Raw genomic sequence first — 16,472 nt, forward strand, 5'->3', positions numbered from 1 at the left:
TTTTTCCCTAGTTTTATGTTCTAAATCATGAACTTTGACCAGACCTCATAATTATGGGAGTAAAACGAGAAAGAAAACGATCACATTCTTGTTCCATTTCCCCGAGAAAAAAAGCCCATAGCCGGCCACTCCCCCGCTTTTTCTCGTTTTCTTTTACCTTATATAATAAAATTAACTAGATAAACAGGCATGAACTTAGAGTTAATGAAAAAGCGATTAATAGAATTTTTAAATACTTTTATCGTACTTTCTTAAAACGAATGATTATTCAGAAAATTAACAATAGTTATAAAACTAAAAAGTATATTTTCCTATAGGAAAGCGTTCATTTTTAAAAAAATCGGGGAAAAATATTAATAATTACCGTTAATCATTATTACATTAATTTATTAAAACACGTATATCTAGTTAAATAAATAGAATTTTTTTTTGAAACAAATCATTGAACTGAACAAAGACCCAATGCAAAAATCAACATGCGGGCCCTTTTCGGGACAGTTTACCGTCATCTTTTTTTGTAGCGCTTTTTCATTTGACGTCACTAACGTCCCCCCAATTCCCCGTTTTCTTTTCCATCCTTTCCTTTTGTGTTTTCGTATGTCATTTTTTAATTGTTTGCGCAAGCGAGAACGAGATCCTGATAGCTGATTAATGACTTTTTAAATTTTTATTATTCAAGTATCTAAGGGAGTAGCCATTTGTTGGCAAAGTTTAACGATCGCCACATTTCATTTTTAACAAACGTAAAAATTTCTACATTAACGTTATAATCACTTTGTTCAAAATTTTGATATTTACCCAAATTTCATGTCTAAAATACGAAAATTGGCAAAATGTCATTTAAATATAAAAATTTGTTTGGTGGAATAAATGGGGAAAAAAAAAAAAATAAATTTTGAATAAAATAGAAGTTCAACTAAGCTTCAAAAAACTTTTTATTGGGTGCGCCGGGGCGTGTACCATGGTTTTTCAATAACACAGGGAACACCGTTAAGCACAAAATTTTAAATTTTTTTGCTTAAATTTAAGAAAACATTTTTTTGATCGCTTTCAAAAAAAAATATTCTAAATTGAATTGAATATGAAGATGCAAGACTCTACCTATTACTTTTTGAACAACCCTCCTATATATTATATACAGAGCACACATTTTATTTTAGTTTTATTTTTTTTCATTTCTCTGTCGCTTTGAATATATAACTTACTACCAGACCCGTGTATACCAACAGTTTCTGATTTTCTTATGAAAGCTTCATTACTTTTATGATTTAACATATTCCAGTAGTTTTACTTTAAAAAATTTGGCTTTTAAAAAACCCCAACATTAATTATAGCATTACCCCCCACTTTTTTTAAAATTCATTTCACTAGGAGTTACTCTTATGTTAAAAACAATGTACCAAAGATTTGTTTCTTTACAGGCCAACAGAACTTTTAACAGATAAAATTGGTAAGTGTTTTTTATGTAAATAAAAGCATTAAGATTTCATATCTTCGGGGAAAAAAAATAAATAACACACAAACGTTTGTGGTAACAAAAAATATCAAAACCCTCCTAAAAAATACGTTTTCCCCCGGTAACACCTTGGGGTAAAAGTATTTTCCTTGGGAGATTTTTTAACTGAAACCCCAGAAAACCATGTGTTATTTTTTAAAACCCCCAAAAAGCACTGGGGATTTTAATCTAATTTTATTATTCAATGGGCTTTTTGTTTAATTTTACATGTTCAGCATTTGTACTTGAAAGATTTTACCTATCGGGCAGTACTTTATTTGTTTGTTAAAAAATTTTTTAATTTTTTAAATTGTTCTGCAACTTTACAACTGTGTATTTGCAAAATTTGGCATCATTTTTCCCAAAAAAAGACCCCTTGAGCTTTTTTTGGTGTCCATTGACGGGACTGAATTTTAAAATTTTTTTATTTTTTTGTTTTTTTTTTCCGGGACGGGCCCCAACAATTATTGCCTACAAAAAATGGGCCTGTTCTAAGCAACTTTTTTAAGAAAAAAAATTTTCCCCAACCTGGTTTTTAAAGTTTTTAACTCTAGAACAGGCATTAAAAATTTTATTTTTCCCTTATTTTAATGGGTTGTTAAAAATGTTCAATTCTATCTATAAATGAAAAAAATATCAGTTGACAGAAAGCATGTACAAAAGATCTTGGGAACCTCATGAAGAAAACGGGGCCCTTATATTCACATTTTTAAACAGCTAATTTTTCTGAAAAATTGTTCTGCGTTTGAAAAGTGAGTTAATTTATAAACAAGATTTTCTTAAAATGTTTTTCTTAAGTTCATTCTTACATTATTTAAGTAAATTCCTACTTTTTTGTCTAAGATGCTTAGAGTAAAGGTTTACTTTTTTTTCAAACTCCTAATTTTCACAGGATAATTATTTTAATTATTAAATTAATTCAAACACTTTATAAGATGTTATACAAAACTTTTTATTTTCAAGTAAATCTTTAAGGAAAGAAGAAGAGTTTTTTTAGAAATTCCGGAAACGGGCCCACATTAATATGGTAGATATCTTAGTATAATGATAGGGAAAACTGTTAAAGAGTTGTGATAATGAAAAAATACGAACCTTTAACATCCGTCAGTTATTTTATTCGCACCAAAATTCCAGCGTACACTCAAAGATTTTGACCAAATAAGCGTCTATGTTATATCGGGGAGCACAAATGTACTTGCTATGCAACCAGTTAGTGGATTACACTAATAGATATTATAGAAGCAAAAAAAAATTAAAAACTATTTAATATAAATGTATTAATTGATTTTATTCACCGGGACCCAAATTAGTTGCCGTCCAGTTTACCTTCAATAAGCATTTTTTTAAATTATTAATTTAGGCCTCGTGTAAATTTTTAAAAGAAATGTTGTCGGTCCTATCTTCCATCCCAATACAAATATATGCATATTGTAATCGGAAGATTTATGAAATTCTTAATAAAAAAAAACATCATTCCCTGGCGTGTGATTACACGGGAAATCCGCCATTAGGCGTTTTTTTAAATTTTCGCAATGAAATCACCTCGTCTTTTTAAAGGATATCGGCGAACCCCCTAACGTTTCGGACCCCCTGGAATTTAAGGGTGCATATCAAAACTACAATCTCTGATAAATTATATGTATCACAATGCAGCAAAATACGAGTAACTTTTAGTCCAATTAACAATCCACGGTAATAATCAAAACCAACATTTGTAATGGGTAAAAATAAAATATTATAACTTTAACTTATTATTAATATTATGGAACAGGCAAGCGTTTAGGTTTGAAACACAAAAACGTTTTCATATCAACAGTACTATATACAGTTGACTCTCAATAAGTTTAAAATCACCTTTACTCGAAATTCCGCCGTAAGTCTAAGAATTTCTAAAGTCCCGTTACAAATTTCCGCCTTCTTTATCTTTGTACATTAACTCCGCTTACTTACATCAAATTTTGACTTTAATGAGCCTCCTGTTTATTCGAAAGATTTTTTTGCCCCGTCAATTACAGTCTAACATACTTTCATCTCACTTAGTCGAAGAGTGAAAAACACACGGCTGATTAAATGAAAACTATGTGTCATACATTATTATTATATATATAATAACGTTTTAAATATTTTCTACGGGAGTTCTCTATTTTGGACATATAGAGTAAACAAGAGCGGTCATAGGAGACAGGCAAGCTCAACTAATAAAATACTGGACGCAAGTAAGGAGGACAAAACTATGAAAGAAAAACCAATTTATGTATAATTATGTATTAAGTTATAGTAAAAAATATCATTTGTTAACATAAATTCCAAGATCAAGGGGAATAAATCTAGAAATAGTCATGCTAGAGTTATGAACCTTGTCAACAACATGTGTGTAATGATAAGAAATATATATTTGAAGTTTGAAGTAGATACCTTAAAAAGTAAAGAAGTTATAATATTTCTTAAGGAAAATCCTAAGTTCAAAGAAAGATAAATCTGTAAATATTGCTTCAAGAGTACGAACATTGTCACATAAAATGTAATTGATGATAAGGAATATGTATTTGAAGTTTGGGGTAGATACCTTTAAAACTAAAAAAGATATAGTAAAAAATAACATTTTTCTAGTAAAAAAAATCTAAGTTGATGGGGAGATAATTCTTGCAATATTAGTGCTAGAGTTATGAACCTTGTCACATAAGATGTGGATGATGATAAGTTACATATTTTTGAAGTATGAAGTTGATCCCTTTAGAAATAAAATAAGTAACAGTAATAAATAATATTTTTTTAAGGAAAATTCTAAGTTCAAGGGAGATAAATCTGAAAATAATGTGTGCTAGAGTTATGAACCTTGTCACATAAGATGGGGATGATGATAAGGTACATATATTTGAAATATGAGGTTGATGCCCTTTAGAAATAAGATGTAACAGTAAAAAATTGTATTTTTTGAGGAAAATTCTAAGTTCAAGGGGAGATAAATCTGAAAATATGTGTGCTAGAGTTATGAACCTTGTCACATAAGATAAGGATGATGATAAGGTACATATATTTGAAGTATGGGGTTGATCCCTTAAGAAATAAAGAAGTAACAGTAAAAAATAGTATTTTTTAAGGAAAATTCTAAGTTCAAGGGGAGATAAATCTGAAAATATTGATGCTAGAGTTATGAACCTTGTCACATAAGATGTGGTTGATGAAAAGGAACATATATTTGAAGTTTGATGTTGATACCTTAAGAAATGACAAAGTTATAGTGAAAAATATTTTACTGCACCAAAACTTTAATCTGAAATCTGGACGCGGACGCCGACGCCGGGGCGAGTAGGACAACTCTCCATATACTTCGTATAGTCGAGCTAAAAATGATATTCATTTTCGATCATATTAGAATTACAATTTAAACAAATTCTCTCCGTCCTTGGAATATTTATGTAGCGTCCTCGTTCTATTGCCAAATCATGTGAAGATGTACGAAATTTCGTTAAAGATATTCTGAATTATGCTTCCTGTATAAAATTGAGATAACTTTCTAATTTACATTCATGTTTAAATATAACAATACGTTTCGAGACGAGGAGAGTTATTTATTGATAAGGCACCATCGTTGATAATATACATCTATTATCCCGTTGCTTAATCCATATTTACGTTAATTTGAATGTTAAATTGGTTTTGCCAATAAAATACATTTAACCGTGATTATATAGTATTTCTTTTATCTGGCTAGCCCAGTGATTACCATTATATTGCTATTTCCTAATTTCAGGTATCTCTCCATTAACATATTGTAAATTTTAAATAGTAGTTGATTGATTATCTAAAGTAAGTAATTTTAACCCAGTATTTATCAATATAAATTTTTTCGATTCACATTCATTGGTGTCCTCCCTTATTCGCCGTATAGAGCATCTTTGTTTGTGGAGCGTTTTACACAAATTAGAAACTCTCCCTACAAAATTTCGTATGTACAATCTCAATATCTGCCCCAGCGTGATGACCCCATACCTCGGCACAATAATTAAGAGTAGACATTACAAGAGAATCAAAAAGATATATATCTATATATAGATGTATCTTTTGGGATACAGGTAATTCTAAGTCATATGATGCATGACGACCGTTTTCAAATATCATTATTTTTGTTTTACTGGCGTTTAATCGAAGCCTCCATGTATTACAGTAAGTCTGTACATCATTTAACATTGATTGTAGAGATTGAGGGTCATAAGCAAATAATGCACCGTCGTCAGCGAATAATAATAAAAATACGTTTACGTCATCAATACTTAAAATACCATTTAAGTTACTATTTATATTTTCTACAATATCATTTAGGAAAAAGACAGAGTATGCTACTAGCTGGGTCTCCTTGTTTAACTCCAATAAAAGATGTTATGGGATCTGAATTTGTAGAGTTATATCGGATTACAGATTTTACAACTAAGTACATGGATTTAAAAGCTGAAATAAGTTTAGTGCTTACACTTGCAGTAATTAATTTATACTATTACTTCTTTTCTTAAATAGTTTTGCTCGAGTAAAATACTTACGGTCATTTATACTAGGTTACAACATACAACATAATTCTTGCTTATCCATTGAAAAACTTCAGAGTACGCTTGATTGAAATGAAAAGAAATCTAAATCTTTCATGCACTGAGTTTAGAAACAAAAAATGATATTTTATGAGAAATTATGAAAGATATTTAAACTAAAACTGAAATAGCAAATGATTTTCAAATTCCAAAAGAGTACGCCCTCGGGTATTGTGTCTAAAAAAGAAATAAATGACTAATTATACCCCCACCACAAAATGTGGGTGTCGTATAGCTCACGGTGATAGGGCGATTACCACAACTTTTCCGCGCAACGTCAAAATATCATCCTTCTGACCGAGACACCGTATATTTCTGGACAAAATATTAATGGCGGGATAAACAAATTCCAGGTAATAGCTTACAAAATATCTTACTGCTGGACATTGCAAGATTATTCCAATTGTTTAAGTATTCCATCGAATTTTTGAGACAATTTATTGTTAATCTAGCACAATACAATTCACAAAAAAACACATACTTCGAAGAAATAGTGTTTACAAAAGATCGTGTGTACCTCAACATGACTCGTACTTGTCACAAAAACATGTGTTATAACGACGATGTCTTTGTTCAATGACTGTACGAGCTCGTATATTTATTATGGTTAACCCTAAGTTCAAGTTCCATACAAAATTGTGTGTTTCTATCGTAAATTTCAAGGAATATTTGTTGAAAAAAGGCCTACTGACCCGAATGTTGGAGCACCGTACAACACTGAATTCAAACACCGCATTCTTTTTCCGTTAGACCGATAAATACTGGAACCGTCTTCTTTTGAATTATACAATCTTCTTACAAATATGTTTTGTAATAACTTTTATTTGATGAAAGTTTGATGAAAGATTGTTTACTTGCTGTTATGTTATGTTGCTGTTATATCATACGTTATGTTATGGAAAATTTCTGAAGGTCTGATCTGTGTTAATACTACCAGTTAGATAAGTGCAATGGTATCTATATATATATATAGATAAGGATGTCTTTTCCTTTTCGAACTTATTCAAACTGATAAACCCCACATGGAAAGATTGAAGTTCTTGGCAGACTATACGTGTGGTCATCAAACAACATCGAGAAACAAAATGAATGAACTATTTGTTAATGGGAATTTCTTATTGCATACTAATTTGATAAAGTTGCAAAAGTCATAACACAAATTTTCATGGTGTAGTATTTGCAGGAACCCGGGCAATATTTCCATAATCTCTTCAGTCATCGTCTCCAATGTGCTTTTTTTAAACAATCTTTTGCGAAAGTTTGACTTCATATTCTTTTTCTTATGTGGTGCGTTACGCATATCGTCCTGAAATACAGGGAGACGCTGATCCATTGGCGTACTGCTGATGTCAGAAGACTTAGTTGGACGCTCTCCAGTTGCTGCAGTATCTGCAGCTTTGCCAATTTCGCACGTTGCTTTGGCTTGTTCAGACATAGGTTTGAACGTCTTCTTTTTCTGAAAGCAAACATTAATATCAAAAATCAACGGTGCTAAAAAGACAGAAAAATGCGGTGATTTTAAGGAGGAATTATGCGGTGCCCTAATCTTATGATTGACAAAGTTGTGCGGTGCCTTAAAATACACACGTGGAAACATAAAAATCATACCAAATATACAAAAAACGGGTTATTAATGTATTGTAACTTGTTCATGCGACAATAATGTACATATTTATATTGTATTTTGACCAGTTATATGAACTGAACGGACTAGAAATACGTTATATTTCGTAATCAAAGCAAGATTTTTTTCAGTATACCCTAAATGTTTTCACTATCCTGAATTAATTAATGAAGCATTTTGCATGTAGTAAAGATAAATAAGTTTCAAATTAAATGGCACATTCGATGAAAAAGAAAAAATGATGATTTTACCTTGTTTTGAGCAAATTATATGCTGTTTTCGTCTCGGTTACAGGCTTGCTGTCCATTTTGTACCACAGAAATATACGGTGTCTCGGACAGAAGTAAGATATTTTGACGTTGCGCGGAAAAGTTGTGGTAATCGCCCTATCACCGTGTAGCTGGTTGCACAGGCTGATGAGTCATACACGCTATATAAAAAAAGAATGACAAGTCAACATGTATATACAAATATTAAGGTTTTTATTTCATAATGTGCACTATGGAACATGACATGATTTATGAATATTATAGTGCAGGGATACATGCGGACTGATCATATGTCAAAATGATTAATATATGTATCTCTAAAACGTGTGTATTTATATACATTATAAAATGTCCTTAGGACAGGTTGATATTATATATACTATTCTCAAATGTCAAAAGGAGGGAGTTAGGCTTTGGTATTCCACTCGTACACATGTATGTTTGTATTTGTATATTAAAAGTATGGAACAGTTGTGAGTTCTTTCTCCGTTATACGACATGGGGGAGGGGGACTATAATGGATTCGCTTTGTCGAGTCGGTCGGTCCGTCCGTCCGTCTCCATGTTCGTATCCGCTCTATAACTCCTATACCAATTGAAAGATTTTCTTCAAACTTGGCTCAACTGTTCACCTCAACAAGGGGATGTGCAGAATTTATGTTGCCCATGTGTCAGCTCAAGGTCAAGGTCACAATTGAAGGTCAAATATCAATTACAATCAAATATTAGACAGTATGTCGTGTCCGCTCTGTAAGTCCTACACTAATTGAAAGATTTTCTTCAAACTTGGCTCAAATGTCCACCTCAACAAGGGGATGTGCAGAACCTATGTTGCCCATGTGTCAGCTTAAGGTCAAGGTCACAATTGAAGGTCAAATATCAAACAATCAAATATTACACAGTATGTCGTGTCCGCTCTATAAATCCTATACTTATGGAAGAATTTTCTTCAAACTTTACTCAAATGTTCACCTCAACAAGGTAATGTGCAGAATCCATGTCACCTTTGTGCCGGCTAAAGGTCAAGGTCACACTTGAAAATGTTCTTAAATTTGTACTTATATTTCTGAAACTAGCACAGGTATTTGCTTGAAACTTAAAAGATATATGAGGTGTCACAAATAAGATATGCAGGTCAAGTTTCATAACTCTGTATTGCATTTTGACAAAGTTATGCCCCTTGTTAAGTCTTTAAATTTACATACAATCAATACTAGACAATATGTTGTGTCCGCTCTATAAATTCTATACTAATGAAAGGATTTTCTTCAAACTTTACTTAAATGTTCACCCCAACTGGGCAATGTGCAAAACCCATCTTACCCTCGTGCCAGCTTAAGGTCAAGGCCACACTTGAAGGTCAAAAATTGACTTATAAAATGTTTAGTACATTGGAAAAATGAAAGGTTATTTGTAACTGTTTCGAACATGATTTGATAATATATATTTATACTATAACCTGTACAATTAGTCTTTTTTTCACCAGAGATAATTTCTTTTTATGTATTTGTGCCACTTATGTTATTCCCTTAACCACCTTTCCAAGTCGTCTTCTGTCAAGGACATTGGTGGGGTATGAATCGCATTCAGCGATAGTTCTAGTTTGTCTTAATCAAATGCTCTTCAAAATGGCGGACGTTGAAAAACAATCAGCTCGTTATATGTAAATCTGTTCGCTATAAAAACCTCTGATACAATAAACTAATTCGCCATATGCTTACAGGGAACTCCGGTTATAAGGAACAGATTTTTAATGTCCCAATGAGTTCGTTATAAGCGAAGTCTACAGTAAATATAAACTGGTAATACTTCAAAGTGCAGTGGGCCAACTGATCTAAAGTCACTGCAAGGTGTCATTTACTTATCAAATGGTCCATTTGCAAAACATTTACAGCATGGAAGTTTTCATTTTCACTAAAAGTTAAAAGATAACAACGTTACCAACTGCGTTACAGCGACAGTGATGGTTTGTTTGTTTTTTTGCAATATGATTAACGTTTTATACCGTAACAGTGGCCCTAACCGCCACATCACTCTATAATTATCCTGTCAAACATTATCCGTGTTAAAAGTCTATTGAACAAGCTTGATAACAATGAAGTTTTATCAATACTACTGACAACATCAGCTTGTCGTCTCCCTTGCTTTTCCCAGCTCTCATTTTTAAACAGAACGAATTACCTCTTCGTCTGTAATTTCGGAATGTTTAAGTGGTCACTGGTAATATATTGAACACTTAAGTGGTAACTGTTACATATAGCACACCATAATGGTAACTGTTATATATCTACGACAAACTCAAGCGGTTACAATTATAATCAAAGGGCTGCAAGCTCTGTGGTATTTTCTGATCTTTGTAATCTAAATCGTACTGTATATCTGTATGTATTTTCCTATATTAGTTTTTTTTAATGTACTATAGTTCATCGTGCAAGGCACCAGAGTTTGATACATACGGAATTTTGCATAACTAGAGTTGCATCAAAAATCATTTATGTTCATTTTTTATGACAGCCACACTTTATCCTAGCATATCATGGCTACTTCCTTAACAAAGACACTTACAAAAGAATTTTTTTAAAAGTTGCCTCGACTGGGATTTGAACTCCAGACTTCTCACACACGAAACGAGCGCGTTACCCCTGCACCACGGAGAAGTTATACAAACAATGCCTGAATAAAATCAAGTCATTCTAAATTTTGAACTTCCATTGCATTTCGGGTTTGTAATCCTTATTAATTTCGAGGTATTTTGTTCAGGATAAACCTGTTGTTTAAAATTGAAGTAAATAATTTAGCGAAAATCTTCTCGCCTAAACAGTCCGACATGTAGAATCTATATATTCCACTACTCGGCAGTCAGATTTATTTGTGTAGTATTCGGTAATCGACACAGCTAAAAATAGCATTTTCATTGATTAAAATCATATTCATCCGCGTAATTTGTGATTGTTCATTTATTGACAATTATATAAGCCAACGCTACTTTTAAACTTTGAATGCGTTGTAATTTGTTGGATACTTGTAACAAAATTAAAATATTTTTTTCTTTAAAATCGCTAGTTTTGAGAACTACTTGTTGTTAGGTTTGTCGTGAACTTCTGTGTCAGAGATTGAATGTCCGCTTTGTATTTACTGATCTTCGAAAATACAAAAAGCACACGTTTATGGTGACTGTTATCATACAGCACATTTTTATGGTAATTGTTATCATACAGCACACTTTTATGGTCACTGTTATCATACATCACAATTTTATGGTAATTGTTATCATACAGCACAATTTTATATTAACTGTTATCATACAGCACACTTTATGGTAACAGTTTTCATACATCACACTTTTATTGTCACTTTTATCATACATCACACTTTTATTGTCACTGTTATCATACAGCACACTTTGATGGTCACTGTTATCATACATCACACTTTTATTGCTACTGTTTTCATACATCACACTCTTATGGTAACTGTTATCATACAACACACTTTTATGGTCACTGTTATCATAATCACACTTTCATTGTCACTGTTATCATACAGCACACTTTTATTGTCACATTATCATACAGCTCACTTTAATGGTCAATGTTATCATACAGCACACTTTTATGTTAACTGTTGTCATACAGCACACTTATATGGCTACTGTTATAATTCAGTGCACTTTTATGGTTACTGTTATCACACAGCACAATTTTATGGTTACTGTTATCATACATCACACTTTTATTGTCACTGTTTTCATACAGCACATTTTAATGGAAACTGTTACCATACAGCACACTTTTATGGTCACTGTTATCATACATTACACGTTTATTGTCACTGTTATCATACAGCACACTTTATTGTAACTGTTTTCATACAGCACACTTTTATGGTCAATGTTATCATACAGCACACTTTTATGGTAACTGTTGTCATACAGCACACTTTTGTGGCTACTGTTATAATACAGTACACTTTCATGGTTACTGTCATCACACAACACACTTTTATGGTTACTGTTATCACACAGCACACTAATATGGCAACTGTTATCATACAGCACATGTTAGTGGTAACTTCTTAACAGAGATTTGTGTCGGATAATTGGATATAACGGTAATATTCATAAGCTAAACGGTAAGTGGAATATAAAGGTTGTATGTATAGCTCCTGTCGGCAAGTTGAATATCACGCTATATATAGCTTCTTATGACAGTATGCATAGCTTGTGTATAACGGTATATATAGCTTCTGTCGGCAAGTTGGATGTAACATTTTATATGTCTTCTGTCTGCAAGTTGAATAAAACGATATGCATAACTTCTGTCAGCAAGAAGGATGTTATGGTATATATAGCTTCTGTCGGCAAGTTGAATATATAATTCGGTCGGCAAGTTGAATATAACGGTGTATATAGTTTCTTTCGGCTAAATTGAATACAACGATAAGTATAGCTTCAGTCGGCCAGTTAAAAATAACGGTGAAAATATAGCTTCTTTTGGCAAGTTGAATTTATAGGTATGTATAGCTTCTGTCGGCAAGTGGGATATAACGATATGCACAGCTTCTGTCAGTTGCATAATTACAGTTTGTAAACAATGGGAATATAACTGTATTTATAGTTGTGTTGGCAACTTGGATAAGACAGTATGTAAAGCTTCTGTCGGCAAGTTAGATAATATCGTAGTGCAAAAATCGTAGTGTAAAAAGGTCTATTATATCCCCTGTACTTTTGTCAATTTGTTATATCATATATGTACATGTCCTATATAGTTGTCCTATTCACTTTCCCATATTTTTCTCATTTTCATTCATCCTATTCATCCATTGCAACATGGAACACTTAATGTCATTCTATAATTCTTAACGACTTATTTCTTTCTTAGCGGGCCTCCTAAAATTTACTTATCCGGATTGGAAGGCACGCACGCGCACATTGAATACACCTCCATTGGTTTGCGCCACGAAGTTGTGTTGCTTTTTCCTTCTCCCAAGTAAATTGTTTTATTTGTTTCCTTGTCATTACAGGCCGAAACAGCTCCCCCACCCCCGCCTTGATTAGGAAATAGGAACCCTACGGCATGACAATACAAACTTGCAAACTAAAATATGGTTAACCTGATTACTTGTAAAAATGCAATATGCAATATGTTGGGCAAACTAAGCAAGCAGTTTAAAGACGAATGAAAAGTAACAAAATTTGATAAATCTATCATCTTCCACAAATATTGCCTCGCACTTTCATTTGAATGATCATAATTTCAGTGACTTTTCATTTATGCCCATATACATGTATATCATTGAAAATGATATTGACCGTCTACAGACATACACTACAAACACAATATCCAGAAGGAATACCTACAAAATTATTTTTTGCCGATTGATACAAATTTGCATTTTTAATATAATACTCTGTAAGTGTATGCTTATCTTAAGTACTTTTTTTTCTATTTAGTTTTTTTTATATATTAAGAGGATATTTTTTCGTTTGAGTGAAATATGGAATATATTTTCACGAAACATGATAAAATGCCACATATTTTCACGAGCCGGGACGGCGAGTGAAAATATGTGGCATTTTATCATGTGGAGTGAACATATATACCATATTGCACGAAAAACGAAAAATAAACCTTTTTATTTTATGCTTTTCAGTGGATTATTGATTTATCCGTGAAAATTATATTTGATAATTTCACAGTGAAAATTATCAAAATATAATTTCACTTTTTTCAATGACGAAACTACTTTTTTAAGATTTTCCCCATGTGGTACCTCAATTTTATTTTTACGGACAATTCTGACAATGTTAGGCTGTTAAAAGAAATAGCAAAGCTGAAATAGATAAATAACTTAAATGTCAAAAGTAACACAGAGAGAAAATTTACTTCTATTCCTCAAATTCCAATCACCAAAATTTCGTCTCTAAATTTTTTTTGGTTCGTTTTTACAGTCTGAAAAATACATTCCTTCCCCATGCAAAACTGCTCTTGATGACATTTGGGCATATTAAAGTATCCTACGAGCAATAACTGCCGTATGCTTTATAAAAAATTGAAAAGCATTGACAGCCATCACTCGTAAAATAAGTAAAACAACCCAGCGTTCCTTCAGCAAGCTTCCAAGTTTTCCATTTTCCTATGTTAAAAAGCGGCTTATAAAGTTTTGGAAGCCAGAACTATGAATTACCCAGTAGAACAATCAACAACAATTACGTGAATTTTGATTGTTATTTATCAACGTCTCGGTTTACGCCTTCAACAGGATAAATAATCAAAACAAACAACGTACGTGACCTAATATAAGTTACGTAACGTTAACATGGCGAAAAAAGTACAGTTCAAATATGCGTATTTTCAATGATTTTAATTAAACAAATAAGACAAAAGCTAAGTACTTTTTTGTATAAAAAATACTTAATGTTCCTATAGAGAAATATAATATATATATTTACATGTATTTATTTTTACCCATGAAATATGGTGCTATATCAGTCAAATATATTTCATATTTTTTTAAAATAATTTATGAGATATAAATATGAAAGTGGGAGCAGGCAAAACTGATATTTATTTTACGGGACTTCTTTTGCCATTTTGTTTGAAAAATCTGAAAATTCAAAACAAATTTTTGTCGAATTTTATTTTGAAAACTATGTAGAATGATAGAAAACGGTCTAACTAAGAAAATAAATCCGAACACCAATATCTTTAATTCAGTCATTAACGCTGTACAGACGTTTAAGGAGTTGTTTACGTGACGTCACAATGTAGCGCTAAATATCACGTGCAAAACAAGACAATAATTATATTACTGCGCGCTGTACAATTGCAGTTGCGTAGCAGGCAAGGGGGTTCATAACCATTTTTCTTTGATATTGAAATTAAATAAAAAGGTTTATTTTTCGTTTTTCGTGCAATATGGTATATATGTTCACTCCACATGATAAAATGCCACATATTTTCACTCGCCGTCCCGGCTCGTGAAAATATGTGGCATTTTATCATGTTTCGTGAAAATATATTCCATATTTCACTCAAACGAAAAAATATCCTAATAACAATAATAAGAAAAAAAACCAAAGGGGTGGAGCCATATTTAAAACAGTACATGTGACGTCACACGCACTGAACACACTACGTGTGACGTCACACGCACTGTTTACAAACAAAAGTGTTATCTAGTTCTGAGAAGATAGCGCGTCTTTACAGTAAGTTTGTAAAACGCTAATGACGTCACGTCAAAATATATGCACGGCCGCGCAATTTACCATTTTTTACGGAGTCGCAAAATTGGCAGGGGTGATAGATAACTAACTTTTTTTTTAAAATTGATGATGTTACGTCATGATGTGGTGACGTCATATAGGAGAATGTGAAACGTTACGCGGCAAATCAGTATAAAATACTCAAAATCACTTATAAAGCATGAAATAAAAAGAAAAAAATATTTGTTTTAGAAATAAGGTTGAACAACATTTCATTTGTGGACAACAGCCTTTATATTTTTACTCGTGTCTACTACACTAGTGAAAATATTGCATCTGGTGTTAACTCAGTAAATATATTTCAATCTTACATGCAAAACAATTAAATATCCTCTATGCATATGTAGCTATGTATATGTTAGTGTTCATCCGTGCTGTTCTACAGAAACTAGAAACTTCGACGGGAGCGATAGCGACAGGAGAATGTTTCTAATTTCTGTAGAACAGCACGGATGAAAACTAACATATTTAGTGTCAAGCTTTATTTGGCCTCATTATCAGTCACTTAATTACGTCACAATGCGGTTTTATGAAGTACTATGAAAAATGGAAGTCGGCTATGGACGAATTCGATATAGTATCGACTTTTGTTCTTCTATGAAAATTAACGCACAAAAATACAGCGTTTTCATTGGATGACAAATAAAGTTGGACACTAACACTGATTAGTGTCAAGCTTTATTTGGCCCTTAATTACGTCACTACGCGGTACTATGAAGAACTATGACTTTTTTTCTTCTATGAAAATTAACACACATAATTTTTAAGAAATACAGCGTTTTCATTGGATGACAAATAAAGCTGGACACTAATCAGTGTTAGTGTTGGAAGTTTATAATTAAGAAATAACATCGGCCTGAGAGGTGTATATCGGCTATTTAACACCGTGTTTGGAGTTTTGATGCGTAGGAATTGACCACGACCTGAGTGGTTAATTCTTTCGCATCAAAACGACAAAACCGGTGTTAAATAGTCCATATACTGCTCTCAGGCCGATGTTATTTCGATTGTATCACGATAAAAGAAGGAAGATCAATAATGTTATTTTTTTTAAAACGGAAATAATTTCCGGTGCCGATTTTCGTACAACGCTGTTCGATTTTCGCACCCTACTGTTGCAAAGATATAGAAATTATTAAACTGAGAAAAAAACGTTATTTTATCAAGTTTTCAACGTCGTATTGTGTTTACATCAGTGCCCCATTTATCATTCTTGTATGTATGAAATAACGTCAGCT

The sequence above is a fragment of the Ruditapes philippinarum genome, unplaced genomic scaffold (genome assembly GCF_026571515.1).
Source record: "Ruditapes philippinarum isolate M1 unplaced genomic scaffold, ASM2657151v2 ctg2746_1_1_1_1, whole genome shotgun sequence".
Taxonomy (NCBI): domain Eukaryota; kingdom Metazoa; phylum Mollusca; class Bivalvia; order Venerida; family Veneridae; genus Ruditapes; species Ruditapes philippinarum.